This window comes from Mustelus asterias, chromosome 7 (genome assembly GCF_964213995.1).
Source record: "Mustelus asterias chromosome 7, sMusAst1.hap1.1, whole genome shotgun sequence".
NCBI classification, from domain to species: domain Eukaryota; kingdom Metazoa; phylum Chordata; class Chondrichthyes; order Carcharhiniformes; family Triakidae; genus Mustelus; species Mustelus asterias.
Window position 1 is genome coordinate 133,135,024 of NC_135807.1, and position 19,721 is coordinate 133,154,744.

Genomic DNA, 19,721 nt, shown 5'->3' on the forward strand with positions numbered 1-19,721 from the left:
AGTCAGCTCTTCCACCAGCCCAGATTTATACAATCTCCAGCTTTGAACAGAATCGAACAGAGGAAACCATCAAATTGGTTTGCAATGCTCTGCAAATAATCAATATGATGGAGCCATATGGCTCAATGTGAGTGAAGGATGCACGCGTCAAAAGCACATTCTGCAGAGTCGTTGTTCTGAACGTTTCAAGCAGACTTTGAAATGATAAGCAGATGCGGAACACGCACACCTTTTCCTTGATATCATCACCAGATTTTGAGCACTTATGATAATGGCTTCTCGCATAAATAAAACCCATCAGTCAAGGTTCCTGAACAGCGACTGGTCAATAGATTGTAAATGACTGCGATGCCTCCCAGGAAGTTCATACTAAATCCCAAGGAATCAGATGTATCGTAGAATGGATCCTGGGCCCCCCCTTAAAAGATAAGCATGTCTGTTAGAAAGCAGAAATGCATGTATTTAAAATTCAGCCGGCAGTTCAAATATAACTAATATATTTGCCCCCAAATTTAAACGATTGGCAAAGTGTGGCAGTGATTTATGGAGAGCAGAGATTTATTTGGTTCATTTATGAATCATCTCTTCAGAGCTCGAGAGCCCTGGTAATGTGGCTTCTTTATAGTTTTAAGGTCACAGTGACAGCAATATTCAGTTTTCCTTTTGCACTAATTAGCACTAAAATCAACTTTTAATTCACTTTCAGTGCCCATTGATTACTGTTATGCCATTATGCTAAAGCCACATAATGAGGCATGGGGCTATGGATCGAAAGGCCCAGTGCGTGGAGTGCTTGCATTTCATAGCTGATGGATGTCATAATCTGCAAACTGCCTCTTAGTCCTTTTAATTTCCAATATTGGATGTAAATGGTGCAGCCAGAGGCATTAAAAAAAAATACCCAAAGTCTACCCGTCTCTTTTCAACCCTTTGGGGAAATGAAAATCTTTGCTGCTTAAAAAAAACCCAGGATGTATTTCAACTGCAGGAAATGCAAATTTATAATCCAAAATACAAGGTGAAATTAGACATCATCTCAAAACAATAGCATCATTAGCAGCCGATGTACTAATATTGGAATGATACATATTTTTAAGTCTGCGTTTTTGAGCACAAGGGCTGTATTATAGGAGACCGTACAGATGTTTGCAGTTTCCTAATTAGGGCACCAAACTGAGCTTGAACTATGAATATGTACCAAAACCCGCTCCTTCAGTGTTTGCAGCCAAGGATCTATCTGCAATAGGATTCTGTATAACATTTTTCACAGCCCTTTCACATTCTAAACCTGGTCAATACTTAATTACAGCAAATTTTCTCGATGCAATCAGGAGTTGCACAATTGAATTGGCAATATCCTGTATTATAGAGAAGCACCATGATTGGTTTGTGTCAAGCATTTTATCATCATCTCGCTCACAATAATGTGCAACGAAACAAGAATGTTTCTGCAGATTGCAGTGGAACTTTCATGTACCCCCCGCCACCACCGGATGTATCATCCTTTCCATACCACTCCTGGGACTTAAACGCAAAGTCTCGGCTGACACTTTCAGTGCAGTGACGAGGGAGTGTTGCGAAATTCTGGCCGGAATTCTCTGGCCGTTCACGTAGATGGGATTCTCGGGTCCTGATGGCAGTGCACCCCTGTCCACAATTTTCCCGCCGGCATGGGGTGACATCAATGGAAATTCCCATTGACAGCGGCGGGACTGGAGAATCCCGCCACGAGCAAACAATACGCCACCTCCCGCCAGTGGGAAACACGCAGCTGGGAGGTCTGAGAATCTCAACCTCTGTCTTTCGGATGAGATGCTTAAACTGAGACCTCCGTCTGTCCTCTCAGCTGGACAAAAGAGATTGTGCGGCGCTTAATCGGGGAAAACCCAGGGAGGTTCTCGCCCACTATGCCCTCAACCAATGTGACTGTAAAAAGATGATCCAGTCATTCTCACATTGCATTTTATATGCAACTTGGCTTTTTTTATTATTCATTTGTGGAACATGGGCATTTAGTTATAATCAGCATTTATTGCCCATCCCTAGTTGCCTAAGGGCAGTTGGGAGTCAACCACATTGCTGTGGCGCTGGAGTCACCTGTAGGCCAGGGTAAGGATGGCAGATTTCCTTCCCTAAAGGGCATTAGTGAACCAATTGGGTTTTTCCGACAATGGTTTCATGGTCATCAGTAGATTTTTAATTCCAGATTTTTAAAATTGAATTCAAATTCCACCATCTGCCCTGGCCAGGTTTGAACGCGGATTCCTAGAACACTGGATGAATTTCTGGATTAATAGTCCAGCGATAATACCACTGTGCCATTGCCTCCCCTACATTGTAATCGTGTCTGTGCTTCCAACGTACTTCATTGACTGTACAGCTCTATGGGACATTCAATGTTGTGAAAGGCGCTACATCAATGCAAGTTTTGCTTTTCTTACTTTGCTGTGGTATCACATTAGGTCTCAACAATTATTGACATCACTGCTGTATAGATTATTCAAAGAAGTCAATAGACTTTTATAGGGTGGTAAGATGCAGCTTAGAAGCTCACAACATCGCTCCCCCTCTCCCTCCGCCTGCCACCCCACCTCTCCCCTCTGATGAATTCCCAATCATAGCTTAGGGAATTGTCGGAAACACAGAAAAGGAGTTAGGTGCTTCCCTCCAATAAAATCAAAGGGTGAGATCCTCTAGATCTCACTGGTGCATCCTCAGTTAGCTGCTTCTGGAGTGACATGAGGCAGAGAAACTGATTCCTAAGGATAGATTTCCTCTCTATCTTGTTGCTGGGGAAATAGGCAGTGGCAAGGAGGGAATATAAAGGGCAAAGTATCTTCAGAATCTAAAGAAAGGAGGAAAACACTTAGCTTTCGAATAATGTCAGAGAAGATAATAGTCAGTTTCAGATAACCCTGGACCTCTGCTGTTTTATTTAGGTGGTAATATTTGTTGATGCTATTTATATGATTTCTAAGGTTTGTTATAATTTTTGGAGTGGCACTAAATAGTCCCGGAGAGTCACTGGCAACACTTCGTCCAATAAGCGGACTCTGCATCATTGTGAGATCAAAAAGCTGATGATCTATTTATTCCAGGATATCTGCATTTTCCATCAGAATCACAGAATTGTTACAGTGCAGAAGGAGGCCATTTGGCCCTTCGTGTCTGTGCCAGCTCTCCAAGTGAGCATCATAACTTGGTGTCATTCCCTGCCTTTTCCTGTTATATATTTAAGTGGTCGCATGATTGCTTTAAGAACTGATCACATGATTTAATTGTGAGGTCATTGAGATGGTTCACAGGCTGCTGTTTAGTTTCAGTTTCTACTCTGTATAAGCAAAAGCTCCTAAAATAAACTTGTGTGTTACTTTGAATCTACATGTGCAAAGCACATCTTTTCATTTTGTTTAAAACCCACAATCCCTAATTTAGTTAAGACAATAAACCTGCATATTGTTTCTATTCAAATAGTTGTCCAATGTCCACTTGAATGTCTCAATTGAACCCTCCACCACACTCCCAAACAGTGCATTCCTTTGTTGTTCGTAGTATATATAAATGACTTGGAGGAAAATGTAGCTGGTCTGATTAGTATGTTCGCAGATGACACAAAACGTGGTAGATTTGCGGATAGTGAAGAGGATTGTCAGAGGATACAGCAAGATATAGACCAATTGGAGACTTGGGTGGAGAAATGGCAGGTGGCGTTTAATCTGGACAAGTGTGAGATAATGCATTTCGGAAGGTCCAATGCCTGTAGGAATTATACAGTAAATAGTAGAACCCTGAGGAGTATTGACAGGCAGAGAGATGTGGGTGTACATGTCCACCAATCACTGAAAGTGGCAACGCAGGTGGATAAGGTAGTCAAGAAGGCATACGACATGCTTGTCTTCATCGGTCGGGGCATTGAGTATAAAAATTGGCAGGTCATGTTGCAGCTGTACAGAACCTTAGTTTGGCCTCATTTAGAATATTATGTACAATTCTGGTCGCCGCACTACCAGAAGCATGTGGATGCTTTGGAGAGGGTGCAGAAGAGGTTTACCAGAATGCTGTCCGGTCTGGAGGGTATTAGCTATGAGGAGAGGTTGGATAACTCGGTTTGCTCTCACTGGAACGACGAAGGTTGAGGGGTGACCTGATAGAGGTCTACAAGATTATGAGTGGCATGGACAGAGTGGATAGTCAGATGCTCTTTCCTAGGGTAGAAAAGTCAAATACTAGGGTACGTAGATTTAAGATGCATGGGAAAAAGTTTAGAGAAGATGTGCAAGGCAAGAGGGTGGTGAATGTCTGGGGAGGTGGTGGGAGCAGGTACGATAGCAGCATTTAAGGGGCAACTAGGCGAATACATAAATAGGATGGGAATGGAAGGATACAGACTCTGTGAGTGCATCCGGTTTCAGTTTAGGCAGGCATCATGATCAGCACAGGCTTGGAGGGCCGAAGGGCCTGTTCCCGTGCTGTACTTTTCTTTGTTCTTTGTTCTTTATCCCAGACCCCAATCACTCTCTGTGTGAAAAAGTTTATTTTCACATCACAATTGCTTCTTTTATAAATCACCTTAAGACTGTATCCTCTCGTTCTTGACCCACTTACGAGTGGGAACAGTGTCATTGGCCTCCTGGGTTTCCAACATTACAGAGGGCAATTGGCGATATCCATATATTCATCCAAACAAATGAATTAAAAGCAAAATACTTGTGGATTGGGCTGGAGACCTGAAATAAAAATAGAAAGTGTTGGAAAAATAAATCAGCAGGTCTGATAGCCTCTGTGGAAGGAGTAACAGAGTTAACAGCCAGAACTTTAGCACCTCACCCACCATGGAATCAGTGCGGGCGAGGGTCCAGCAACGGGAATCTCCGTTGACCTCGGGCGGGAATTTCCAGTCTCGCTCGAGCGAGGCCATAAAATGCCGCCCAGTGACTCTACTTCAGAACTTTGCAATTACAAAGAAGAGTCACATTGGACTCAAAATGTTAACTCTGTTTCTCTCTCCACAGAGGCTGCTGGACCTGTTGAGCTTTCTTGCACCTTTGCTCTTATTCGTCCAAACACTGAAGTTTAGTCCGAACCAAAGGTGAATCCAAACCCTGAGGCAAAATATACTGGCCGACAAAAACAGAAAAGTGTTTGAGCTATCAATGTATAGTTGGTCTATAATAACCAATAATGCTTTCAGCACTCTTCCTAGACTACTGTCAAATTTACTTTATTTTTTATCATTCATCATTCATAGAATCATAGAATCCCTACAGTGCAGAAAGCGGCCATTTGGCCCATTGAGTCTGCACCAACAACAATCCCACCTCAACCCTATCCCCGTAACCCCACATATTTACCCTGCTAACCCCTCTAACTAAGCATCCAGGGACACTAAGGGGCATGGCCAATACACCTGACATGCACATCTTTGGACTGTGGGAGGAAACCGGAGCACCTGGAAGAAACATACACAGACACAGGGAGAACTTGCAAACTCCACATAGACAGTGACCCAAGCTAGGAATTGAACCCATATCCCTGAAGCTGTGAGGCAGAAATGCTAACCACTGTGCCACCATGCCGCCCATCATTGCCAAGCTAATTTGAAGGAGAGAGTAGATTGGATGGATAATGACACGGCTGAGGCTCCCACAGATACAGGAAGCAGGTCCAGTGGTAGGGAAGTTATTGGAGAAGATTCTAAGGGACAGGATTTACTCACATTTGGAAAAATATGGACTGATGAGAGACAGGCAGCATGGCTTTGTGCGGGGAAGGTCGTGTCCCACAAACCTGACTGAGTTTTTTGAGGAAGTGACAAAGATGATTGATGAGGGCAGGGCGGTGGATGTTGTCTACATGGACTTTAGCAAGGCCTTTGACAAGGTCCCACATGGCAAGTGAAGGTGATACAGAAGGTGAAGTCCCATTGGATGCGCGGTGAGCTGGTAAGGTGGATACAGAACTGGCTTGGTCATAGGAGACAGAGTAGTGGTGAAAATGTGTTTTGTGACTGCATGTTTGTGATCAGTGATATTCCACAGGGATCAGTGCTGGGACCACCGTTGTTATATATATAAATGGTTTGGAGGAGAAATTAGGTGGTCTGGTCAATAAGTTTGCAGATGACACTAAAAGTGGGGGAGTTGCATGTAGTGAGGATTACTAGAAGATACAGCAGGATATATATGGATATGGACGGCATGGTGACACAGTGGTTAGCACTGCTGCGTCACAGCTCCAGGGACCCGGGTTCGATTCCCGGCTTGGGTCACTGTCTGTGTGGAGTTTGCACATTCTCTCCGTGTCAGTGTGGGTTTTTTCCGGGTGCTCCGGTTTCCTCCCACAGTCCAAAGATGTGCGGGTTAGGTGGATGGGCCATGTGAAATTACCCCTTAGTGTCCCGGGATGCGTAAGGTGGAGGGATTAGCGGACTAAACATGTGAGGTTGCGGGGATAGGGCCTAGGTAGGATTGCTGTCAGTGCAGACTCGATAGGCTGAATGGCCTCCTTCCGCACTGTAGAGATTCTATGATTATGATTAAGATAGGCTGGAGACATGGGCTGGGAAATGGAAGATGGAATTTAATCCAGGCAAATGCGAGGTAATGTATTTTATAAGGTTTAATGCAGGAGGGAAGTATACAGTAAATGGCAGAACTCTTAGAAGTATTAACATACAGAGGAACCTAGGCATACAGGTCCACAGTTCCCAGAAAGTGGTTACACAAATAGATAAGGTGGTCAAGAAGGCATATGGCATGCTTGCCTTCATATGCCGGGACATTAAGTATAAAAATTGGCAAGCCATGTTGCAGCTGTATAGAACTTTAGTTAGGCGACATTTGAAATATTGCGTGATTGCCACACTACCAGAAGGATGTGAAGGCTTTGGAGAGGGTACAGAAAAGGTTTACCAGGATGTTGCCTGGTTTGGGGGGTATTCACTATGAGGAGAGATTGGAAAAACTTGGTTTGTTTTCACTTGAATGTCTGAGGCTGAGGGATGACCTGATAGAAGTCTACAGAATTATGAGAGACATGGATAGAGTGGATAATCGGAATCTTTTTCCCAGGGCAGAAATGGAAATTACTAGGGGACATAGGTTTAAGGTAAAAGGGGGAGATTTAAAGGAGATGTGAGAGGCAAAATACTGTTTCCTCCCAAAGATGTGTGGGTTAGGTGGATTGGCCATGCTAAATTGCCCTTTAGTGTTAGGGGGACCAGCTAGGGTAAATGTATGGGGATAGGGCCTGGATGGGACTGTGGTTGGTACACACCTAATGGGCTGAATGGCCTCCTTCTACACTGTTGGATTCTATGATATAAAGTCAGGTGCATTGTCATCATTTTTAGCGTCTGGTCATAAAGGGAAAATATATATATAACCTTATATTTTTTATTTTTGTTTAATAAAACAACCCCAGACCCATGAGGAAGATTTTAATACAGCATGCCACATGATGTCTACATCTTCTCAGTTAAACACAATCAGCAAGTCAGCCCTTTCCATTGAAAAGCTGATGCATCAAACCAACTTGAGACAGTTCTATTCCTGACTACTTAACACCATGAATGACTAGTGACTTAATCTTGACCTCTTTATTAGGCTGTGTAAGTCAGTCGAAAATACAGTAATGAGTAGTTTTGTGAAATTAGTGACATTTAAAGGCTGCACGGTCTTCATGAAGCATATTTTTGTTCAGCGGATGAAAGAAGACCTAATTAAACCACCATATAGAATAAGGTTTTTTTATTAGTGCCACAAGTAGGAGTACATTAACGCTGCAATGAAGTTACTGTGAAAATACCCGAGCCGCCACACTCTGGTGCCTGTTCGGGTACACTGAGAGAGAATTTAGCATGGCCAATGCGTCTAATCAGCACGTCTTTCCAACTGTGGGAGGAAACCCATGCAGACACGGGGACGGGCGGCACGGTGGCACAGTGGTTAGCACAGCTGCCTCACAGCGCCAGGGACCCGGGTTTGATTCCTGACTTGGGTCACTGTCTGTGCGGAGTCTGCACATTCTCCCCGTGTCTGCGTGGGCTTCCTCCGCTTGTTCCGGTTTTCTCCCACAGTCCAAAAGACATGCCGATTAGGTGCATTGGCCGTGCTAAATTCCCCCTCAGTGTACCCAAACAGGCGCCGGAGTGTGGCGACTAGGGGATTTTCACAGTAACTTCATTGCAGTGTTAATGTAAGCCTACTTGTCACACTAATAAAATAAACTTTGAACTTTGAAACTTTGAGATTTGGCTGAGCGCCAAATTCTCTGTTCTTGCTGGCAGCGGGAGCAGTTCAAGTAAGACTGGAGAATTCTGACCACCCTCTCTTTAAACTCCAGCTGAATTTAGTCACTAACTCGTCTGTGAACAACAAGCCTTGGAGCTCTGTAGGATGGAGTGAATTCCTCGCACATCAGAAAGCATTTGTGGCGGTCAGACCTATGTGCAGAGGAGGGGCAGTACCACAAAAATTAAGTTCAGCAATAAAATCTGGTAGAAATTGTTACAGCGAAGCTTTCAAAACAAGTATTTATTGCTGGAACTTTCTGTCCATAACTACTCCCTCAGCTTGCCTTGAAAATAAATCTTGTAATGGGATCTCCGTAAAATGATGTGGCTTCTTGCAAAATAGACACACCCACTGTGCACAGCATGACTTTTGAAGCACAAATATTGCTGCTGCTGTGACTAATTTGCTGTTTAGTTTTCTAGGTCTGTTGTATGAGTAACATCTCCACTGCTGCAGGTTAAAAGACTATTCAGCTCCTCATTGTTGGTCATGTATATTTGGGCAGCACGGTGGCACAGTGGTTAGCGTTGCTGCCTCACAGCGCCAGGGACTAGGGTTCGGTTCCTGGCCTTGGGTCACTGTCTGTGTGGAGTTTGCACGTTCTCCCCATGTCTGCGTGGGTTTCCTCCGGGTTCTCCGGTTCCCCCCCACAGTCCAAAGATGTGCAGGTTAGATGGATTGGCCAGATGTTATCATTTTCAAAAGGAACATTCTTCTATCAATCCCGGGGGTGGCGCGGTGGCACAGTGGTTATCACTGCCGCCTCACAGTGCCAGGGACCCTGGTTCAATTCCAGCCTCGGCTGACTGTGTGGAGTTTGCGCATTCTCCCCTTGTCTGTGTGGGTTTTCTCCGGGTGCTCCGGTTTCCTTCCACAGTCCAAAGATGTGCGGGTTAGGTTGATTGACCACGCTAAATTGACCCTAGTTTCGGAGGGATTAGCAAGGTAAATATGTGGGGTTGCAGGGATAGGTCGGGATTGTTGTCGGTACAGGCTCAATGGGCTGAATGGCCTTCTTCTGTACTGCAAGGATTCTATGAATGTTCAGAGTCAGTATTGGGTGGAAAACATTTAAAGCTGATTAATATGTAATTCAGGATGGATAATATCCTTTTACACTCTCTGTATAGAGATTGAATTGGCTGAAAGTTATTCCTGTGCAAAAAGAGAAGGGCTAAGGATAACCTCATAGAATCCTACAGTACAGAAAGAGGCCATTCAGCCCATCGCGTCTGCACCAACCACAATCCCACCCAGGCCCTATCCACATATCCACCCACTAACCTATGCATCCCTGGACACTAAGGGGCAATTTAGAATGGCCAATCAACCTAGCCCACACATCTTTGGACTGTGGGAGGAAACTGGAGCACCCGGAGGAAATCCATGCAGACACGGGGTGAATGTGCAAACTCCACACAGACAGCAACCCGAGCTGGGATTTGAACCCAGGTCCCTGGAGGTGCAAAGCAGCAGTGCTAACCACTGTGCTACCATGCCGCCCATGAACCTGCGTGAAAAGTTTGGACAGGACAGATGTATGGAGGTTCCTTCGCTGTCGCTGGGTCAAAATCCTGGAACTCCCTCCCCAACAGCACTGTGGGTGTATCTATTTCACGTGGACTGCAGCGGTTCAAGAAGGCAGCTCACCACCACCTTCTCAAGGGTAGTTAGGTAGTTACAGTACTCCAGGTGTGGCCTTCACAAAGACAATTAGGGATGGGCAATAAATGCTGGCCCAGCCTACAACTTACGACCAAATTTTTAAAAAGGATTATCCACTTGTGAGAGACCAACAGCTGCCACAAATATAAAACTGTCACTAATAAATCCAACAGGGAATTCAGGAGAAACCTCTTTACCCAGAGAGTCATGTTACTTCCAAACTTCCACATTTTCAAAACCCAAAACAAAACATCTGTCGTGATTCCATAGTTGGGTAGCACCCAATGTAGAGCTTGCTAATAGCTACACGAACAACTGATTTAAGATAATCTTCAAATTTATAGGCAGGAATTTTACCATCTCGACCATCACGGGAATTGGAACGGGCAAGGGGGCGAAAGATGGAAAGGTCCTTTGACCTCGAGCTGGATTTTACAGTTTCGGGACGAGAGAAGCCAGAAACTCCCGGCCACGGGATATGCCCAAAATGTCTTTTTTGAACTACCTGGGGGTTTGGGGAGACCTGATAAAAGCAAAATGCTGCGGATGCTGGAATCTGAAACAAAAACAGGAAATGCTGGAAAATTCAGCACAGGGAGAGAACTGAGCCGATGTTAAGAATCTAGATGACCCTGACAAAGGGACCTCTAGACTCGAAGCATTGGCTCCATTCCCTCCCCACAGATGCTGTCAGACCTGCTGAGATTTTCCAGCACTTTCGGTTTTTGTTGCACATACTTCCTTGGTTGCTTTGTCCAGAGCAACACTTCAGCCAATCAGGGTCTACTTACCTGCCAATCAGCATCCTTTTCTCCTGTAGTATAAATTGTGATGATTGTTTAAAATTTGGCATTCTTGTATTTGTCCTGATGAGTGCAAGATGAAAAACTTCGACATATCCCTCTTTCCAGCAATTCGTGGCTGGGGTTAAATGGAGGGGCACGGGAGGAGGCTCGTGTGGAGCATAAACGTGAAGTGGTTGGGCCAAATGTTCTGTAAATTCAACGTAACATAGTTCTATGTAATCTTCCAATAAAGTGTGTGTTCAGTGCAGTATTCGCTTCTATCCAAAGCCTGGCTTGTCTCCCATTGCAGAACTCGCAGTATGACTTGATTTGATTTATTATTGTCACATGTATTAACATAAATGAAAAGCATTGCTTCTTGCGCGCTATACGGACAAAGCATACCGTTCATAGAGAAGGAAATGAGAAAGTGCAGAATGTAGTGTTACAGTCATAGCTAGGGTGTAGAGAAAGATCTACTTAATGTGAGGTAAGTCCATTCAGAAGTCTGGCTGCAGCAGGGAAGAAGCTGTTTTTGAGTCGGTTGGTACGTGACCTCAGGCTTTTGTATCTTTTTCCCGACAGAAGAAGGTGGAAGAGAGAATGTCCGGGGTGCAGTGGGGTCCTTAATTATGCTGGCTGCTTTGCTGAGGCAGCGGGAAGTGTAAACAGAGTCAATGGATGGGAGGCTGGTTTGCGTGATGGATTGGGCTACATTCACGGCATTTTGTAATTCCTTGTGGTCTTGGGCAGAGCAGGAGCCATACCAAGCTGTGATACAACCAGAAAGAATGCTTTCTATGGTGCAACTGTAAAAGATGTTCTAAACTTAATAAGTACTCACTGGAGTGTTCTGCTTTCCTATATCTGTACTAGCCACAGAGATGAAATACACTATTGTATGTCTATTTATCCCCTCGATCAATAATAATAAGAAATAAAAACAAGGTTGACTTATGGTTAGCTCCTATTTAAAAGTCATTCCTTGGTAAACGGCATGTATTTCAAGAGCAATTTATGATGCGGTTCAAAACAACACAACTTCCCATTTGAAAATGAAAATGAAAGAGAGCTTTCAACCTGTGCTATTTGCTTTGCCTTGACAGGCACGGTGGCACAGTGATTAGCTCTGCTGCCTCACAGCGCCAGGGACCCGGGTTCGATTCCCGGCTTGGGTCACTGACTGTGTGGAGTCTGCATGTTGTTTGCATGGGATTCCTCCGGGTGCTCCGGTTTCCTCCCACAGTCTGAAGGACGTGCTGGTTAGGTGGATTGGCCATGCTAAATTCTCCCTCAGTGTACCCGAACAGGCGTCGGGGAGTGTGGCGAGTCGGGGATTTTTGCAATAACTTCATTGCAGTGTTAATGTAAGCCTACTTGTGACACTAATAAATACATTTTACACAACACAGAATATGAAACTTTCTGGCTTTGGATGCACAAATATGTAAATATTCCTTACTAATATTTTATTTAAAAATGCAACTCCTCGCAGGCAAGATTCCGTATTTTCTGAATAATTGATTCTTTCTGACTTTCCCAACACTTGTCCTTACCCGGTCTGGTCTACATGTGACTCCAGAGCCACAGCAATATGGTTGACTCTCAACTGCCCTCTGAACACGGGCAACTAGGGATGGGCAATAAATGCTGGCCAGCCAGTGATGCCCGTGTCCCATGAATGAATAAACAAAAATCAGATTGATAACCCAAGGACATTAATTGGACACATCACCAGGGTAAAAAGCAATGAGGTAAATCAGAAATCAACCAGGTACTGAGGCCTGAAGGGTGTTGGGATGAAGGGAAAATGGAGGGAGTTAAGGGTCCCCCTGTTTCATGATCCTGTGAAAGAATGAACTAATGAAGGGTGGTGTGTAATGAGCCTGGGTTTCAGCGTAATGAGGATAAAGTGAGCTGGAAGAAGCGGGTGATATGGGGGCATAGTTGGCACTGCTGCCTCACAGTGTTAGGGACCTGGGTTCCATTCCGGCCTTGGGTCACTGTCTGTGCGGAGTCTGCACTTTCTCCCCGTGTCTGCGTGGGTTTCCTCCGGGTGCTCCGATTTCCTCCCACAGTCTGAAAGATGTGCGGGTTAGGTTGATTGGCCATGCTAAATTGCCCCTTAGTGTCAGAGGGATTAGTGGGGTAAACATGTGGGGTTGCAAGGATAGGGCCTGGGTGAGACTGCTGTCGGTGCAGACTAGATGGGCTGAATGGCCTCCTTCTGCACTATAGGGATTCTATGAAGAACCTCCGGATTTGAGTAACCAAGTCTGCTTGGTGCATCCCTGCAACTTCCATCAAATAACCTCACGCTCACCAATTGTTGCACTCCATCCAACCAGCTTTCATCCTTATTATTTTTATAAATAATAAAGAGAAGTGTTGAAAAGAAAAGGCTGTGTTATTTAAAATTTATTTATTAGTGTCACAAGTAGGCTTATATTAACACTGCAATGAAGTTACTGTGAGAATCTCCTATTCGCCACACTCTGGCGCCTGTTCGGGTACACTGAGGGAGAATTTAGCACGGCCAATGCGCCTAACCAGCACGTCTTTCAGACTATGGGAGGAAACCGGAGCACCCGGAGGAAACCCACGCAGACACGGGGAAAATGTGCAGACTCTGCACAGTCAGTGACCCAAGCCAGGAATCGAACCCGGGTCCCTAGCACTGTGAGGCAGCAGTGCTAACCACTGTGCCACTGTGCCTGTCAAGGCAAAACAAATAGCGCAGGTTGGAAGCTCTCTTTCATGCCCCCAAAGATTTTTCTCTCAGGTTTATGCTGCACTGTATCGGGGGTTAACCTTCCATTACTGGAGTGTTGAGAATATTTCTGGGAAATATTGGAGAAAAGTCCAGAAGAGCACAAACAATATTATTTAACCAATTCAGAGAGAGGAAAGGTGTTTATGGAGAATGAGAGAGGAGGGAGAGGATGGGAGAGAAAGAGAGGCTACAGGCTTTCTATTTGTCTTTCTCTATAATGTGGAAAATTTATATTTATATAGCACCTTTAATGTGGAACAATATCCCACCTAGCTTCTCAATTGGGTTTTGCAACTTGTTGATGGGAGGTCAGGTTGAAGATGCTGTTAGATGAGTAGCTTTCAAGAAAAGTTTTTAAGGTTCATAGAATCCCTGCAGTACAGAAAGAGGCCATTCGGCCCATCAAATCGGTAACGACTACAGTCCCAACCAGGCCCTATCCCCGTAACGCCACGCATTTACCCTGCCAATTCCCCTGACACTAGGGTCAATTTAGCATGACCAACCAACCTAACCCACACATCTTTGGACTGTGGGAGGAAACCCATGCAGAGAAAGTGCAAACTCCACACAGTGACCCAAGGCCAGAGTTGAACCTGGGACCCCGGCACTGTGAGGGAGCAGTGCTAACCACTGTGCCACCATGCCACCCCAGTTGTGAGGCAATTGCAAAAAGGAACAAGGTGACTAAAGGTTCAATTATTAGTGACAGACATGCAGCGATCTAGGATTGGAGGAGACAAGTGTCCTTGTGGTGACATAGGGCGGGAGGGAGTTGGAGAGGTGGGGAGGAGTGAGGCAGCAGCAGTACTTGAGGAGGCTTGTAATGTAGGCCCAATGGGGAAACAGAAATCTAAAGATCAGGGTGAAAGTGAGTGGCGATTCGATGCAGCTGACTGGGTCCAAAGCTCTGGAATTTCCTCTTTGAACATCTTAGCCTCTTTACTTCGCTTTTTTCATTTAAGACACACCCTAAAAGACCACCTCCTTGACCACCTGCCCCAAATCTTCTTCTGTGTTGAATTTTGTTTGATAACATGGGGCGGCATGGTGGCACAGTGGTCAGCACTGCTGTGTCACAGCGCCAGGGACCCGGGTTCAATTCCCGTTTTGGGTCACTGGCTATGTGGAGTCTGCACGCTCTCCCCGTGTCTGTGCGGGTTTTCTCTGGGTGCTCCGGTTTCCTCCCATAGTCCAAAGATGTGCAGGTTAAGTGGATTGGCCATGCTAAATTGCCCCTTAGTGTTGGGGGAACTGGCTAGGGTAAATGCATGGGGTTATGGGGATAGGCCTGGGTGGGATTGTGGTTGGTGCAGACTCGATGGGTTGAATGGCCTCCTCCTGCACTGTAGGATTCTATGAACCTTCCAAAGTTTTTTTGAAAGCTACTCATTTATTCTATGATAGAGCACTCCTGCAAAGCACCATGGCGGGTTTTACTATATTGAAGGCTCTACTGATTGCTCTAGCTCACAAATAAAACCACAGTGCATGCATTTCAGTGGATCCATTTCGCTTTTGTACATTCGTGACTCAGCCAGTTTTGCACAGGAGAGCAACTTAATTTTGTGCAGTGTCCCACTTCTGTGAGTCTTGCATTTGAACTGGAGGGAAAGCATCCCAAGGATAGCGACACTCAAAATGTCTGGAGAAAGCAACGAGCGTTCAAATCTTCCTTTTGCAAGCTGTTGACATAAAAAATATTTGGACGGAAGGAGAGGGACGTTTGACCCAAACTAGAGCCTTGGCGGCAAGTCCTGCTAGGTAAAATCTCTGATCTCATCCCTGCTGTCAGCGGAGGTGAGACGATCCAGGTGCTTCCCCACGGGGAAGGGGATATTCCCCGAGGGCAACTCAAACTGGCGAAGGGGAAAATTGCGAACAAAACGATGTGAAACATATTGCGAGACTCTTCAGCCTTTGGGTACTGGGTAAAATCGTTCTGTATTTTCCAAATCATTTCATCCTTTATTGTGTTGTCTGTATCACATGTAGGATGTCACCAAAACCTGCAATTAGGCTAAGTGTGCGTTGAGCATACAAAGGAAATGATACCACTGCAGTGTATACTTAAAGCTGCACAATCATTTCTCAAAGAATCTACTTGTCAATTTCTGGTCAATTTCATTAATTCAAAATTAACCAGTCATTGACCTCTCTTATACCAAGACTGCGCGAAAAGCCAGACTGTTAGAGAACCAACCACAGCAGAATGGTTTCAGTAACTTATATAGATGAAAACGGTATTATAGAGTCATAGGGCAGAATTTTACCAGCACATCCGCCCGAGGTTCGTACGATCCCACCCGAGGCCAATGGTGAATGCCATTCTCCGAGCCTCGCCCGTCCCCGGAATCGGGGAGGACGTGCCGGTAAAATTCCAGCCATAGAGTCATAGAGATTTCGAGGAGTCAATAGAATATGTAGATCCTAATTCTGATCTGCATTATCAATATACAAAATCTCTATGGCTACAGTGGTGTTCACATTTTGCAATCCAACACTGAAGCCAAGATTCCAATAAAAACACATGTTAGCATCTTTAGTTTATTGTCCCACAAGCTTTCAAGCAGGTTCAGAACCCATGTCTAAAAAGCAGCAGAAGAAACATGGGCAAGGTGAATTTATGGAGCTTGGAGGGTGTAAGCCCAGTGTTAAAAAGTTTATTAGTGTCACAAGTAGGTTTACATTAACACTGCAATGAAGTTACTGTGAGAATCCCCTGGTCGCCACACTCCGGTGCCTGTTTGGGTACACCGAGGGAGAATTTAGCATCGCCAGTGCACCTAACCAGCACGTCTTTTTAACTGTGGGAGGAAACTGGAGCACGCGGAGGAAACCCACACAGGAGAATGTGCAGACTCCACACAGACAGCGACCCGAGCTAAGAATCAAACCTGTGCCCCTGGCGCTGTGAGGCAGCAGTGCTAACCACCGTGCCACCGTGCCACCACAAGAGCATAGTTCAGCTGGGAGCGAGCAAACAGATGGACGGGGGTTTCACCAGGTGATTGGACGAGCTCGTAGAAAAGAGGAGTAATATTACTGAGGTGGAGTTGGCCAATCTTTGTCACTTCTGGGTTCAGAAGCTCAGTTTGGGGACAAATAGAGCACTGGAGAAAATTGCACATCATTGAAGTCAAGACATTGTAACTACACAGAGACAGGGTGATTCTTCCTAAAAAAATTCTAAATGCCAAATTCGCGTAAAAGCTGGCGTAAATCATGCTGGTTTTTCAGCAGGAGTTTCAAAATAAATCTCCCACACTCTGTGCACAGCAGAGAGCTTCAGCATGAATCACACTGAAAATCAGGGGGCAGGGTCTATTCCCGGTGGAGAAGGCGGCAGCATAGCGCTGAGCGGACCACTGCACGTGCGCCGATCTGTTTGTGCAGAGAAAGACTCATGCGCAGTGACCCCTGTCTGCCGGCCTCCCGATCGGGGTCACTGCGCATGAGTGACAGCTGAACCCATGAGTGGCAACTGACTGTCCAGCCCTGTGACCTCCACATTGCCGACAGTGCACCCCCCGCCCCCCCCCCCCCGCGGCCATCCCCCTCATCCCCACCCCACAGCCTGATCACTGGTCCCCATGACCATGTCCGTGTCCAGCCACAATACCTCCCAATCCCGTGCCCAACAGTGCCGACCCATTCCCCCCACAGTCCCGACCCATCCCCCGTAGTGCCAACCCTACCCCCCTCTGCAGCCCAACTCTCCCTGCAATGCTGGCCCCCCCATCTCCCAGCCTACCCTGATCGCTGGCTTCCCTCCTTCCCCTACTGCACCTGTCTGCAGAGTGGCAGCGGTACCCTTCCACCCCCACAGATTCCCCCAGCAGGCCATACCCCTACTAGGCCCCACCCCCTAGGCCCCACCCCATTTGGCACTGCCCCATGCCTGATGGACAGTGCCAGGGGCACAGGCTGGCATTGCCAGGGTACCAATGTCCAGGGGGCATCACCCCTTGGCGTCCAACCCTCTGGGGGGGCTGATTTCCCCTCCCTCACTCCAGTGGGGTCAAGTCACTAGTTCCCCAAAAGTGAGGAGCTACTGTAAACCCCGCTGGAGCGAACCACTCCTAGCAGAGGTGTAGGGAGAGGCTAGCGAGCCTGGAGAATTCAGTCCTGGGCCTGCTAATCATATTTAAATTATATTAAAATCCTCGCTTGCATACCTAATATTTTTGGTGCGGAGCTGACGGTGCCAGAAATCTGCCACTGGGGGAGGCATTCGGGGCCGGACACCCAGCTCAGATCGCGCTAATCTGCCCCCGCTGAAATCTCAGCGCAGTGGGCCAGGAGAATCTCCCCCAGGGTTGAGAGGGGTGATGGAGAGGAAGCAGACACCATGCCTACAGATGATAACCGAATTCTCCCATCTTGCCTGCGGCTGAGGTTCTCCAATCCTGCTGCAGTGAATGGAGTTTTGACTGAGCGCCAAATTCTCCGATCTCGCTTGCAGTGGTGGCGGGCCTTCTGAAATCAGAGAATTCTGGCCAATATCTCTTCAGATAAAAAAGAGGAAAGGGCCAATGATAACCCTTACCAGACTCTGGAGGTAACAATTCAGGGACAGCAAGGGATGTCATTGCTGACAATGTTTAGGCTATGACCAAGTAGGCAAGAGTGGAAGCAAGTGAGGATCACTAGGAAAAAGGGGAGGATTATGTGTTAAAAGCTGCAGAGAGAATGGAGATTTAATGCACAAGTGTCATATTCACAAAGCATGTCATTTATTTCTGGTTAGGGACATTCCAGTCCTGTGCCGGAGACTTAATAGAAATATTGAGTTCATTTACTGTTTCAAACCTAATGTATCTTTTGTGTTTTTCTATTTGAATAGTATGTAAATCCAATAAACAATAAGCATTGAAACAGAATTGATATTTGGCACAAGAATACTCCCCAGAAATTACTGTCAGGGATTATTACAGGACAAATGCATAAAGCAATTACATGATGTCTGTGCAATAATTTAATGAAGTTTGAACCAATTTGAGATGCCACTTTTAGCTCAATCAAAACCCATTCATTTGTACACACTTAAGGTTGAGTCCATAAAAACAGACAGAAGAATATTATAGGAATGTGTTAAGCATGTGTTTGCTCATGCCGCAAGCAGTCATTCACAACCCTATACCTATCAATCAGTTGATAAGAACAGGGAGGATACCCGGATGCCCACCAGTGGCCATTTTTATACCTATTATAAACTTCATTTGTTCCATTAACTTATGGAATCTTCTGCAGGAAGGCAGCACGGTGGCCCAGTGGTTAGCACTGCCGCCTCACAGCTCCAGGGACCCGGGTTCAATTCTGGCCTCGGGTCACTTCCTGTGTGGAGTTTGCACATTCTCGCCATGTCCGCGTGGGTTTCCTCCGGGTGCTCCGGTTTCCTCCCAAAGTCTAAAGTTGTGCGGGTTAGGTTGATTGGCCAGGCTAAATTGACCCTAGCGTTAGGGGATTAGCAGGGTAAATATGTGGGGTTATAGGAATAGGGCCCGGGTGGGATTATGGTCAGGGCAGACTCGATGGGCCGAACGGCCTCCTCCTGCACTGTGGGGATTCTACGATTCTATGATAATACCCATCACTACAAAGTTTCTCCGTAATCTACTGTTGAACAATGATTGATATATTTGAAACACTTCAATCTCAATCATTAATCATCATGTGTGCTTGTCCCAAAGCACTGAGTGCACTGGTTTCCTATATACGTTATGAGAGTTACTACAAGAAGAAATAAAAGGCACATCATTGAGTAAGGCCACTTCCAAACCCCTGACCTTAGCAGTAGAAACAGAGGACAGGTCACATAGAGTCATGTGCCATCATCCTGTCAGCAAACAGATCCAGTAATTCTTGAATGATAAGAATGAAGGGGATAAAGGCAAAATACTGCGGATGCTGTAATCTGAACCAAAAACAGAACATGCTGGAAAATCTCAGCAGGTCTGACAGCATCTGTGGAGAGAGAATAGAGCCAACGTTTTGAATCAGGGTGAACCTTCGTCAGAGCTGGAAGATAGAAGGTGGATGTCTATCTGTTCTCTAATGTAACAGTGGTGAGCATACTCCAGTTCCAATTGACTTACTGGTGAAGAACTGCCCATAGGATAAGATACGAGAGAGAGGGTCACCAAGATCACACATGACAGACTCTTTTTGAGAGATTGGAATCCCACTTGTGTACCTTCTCAC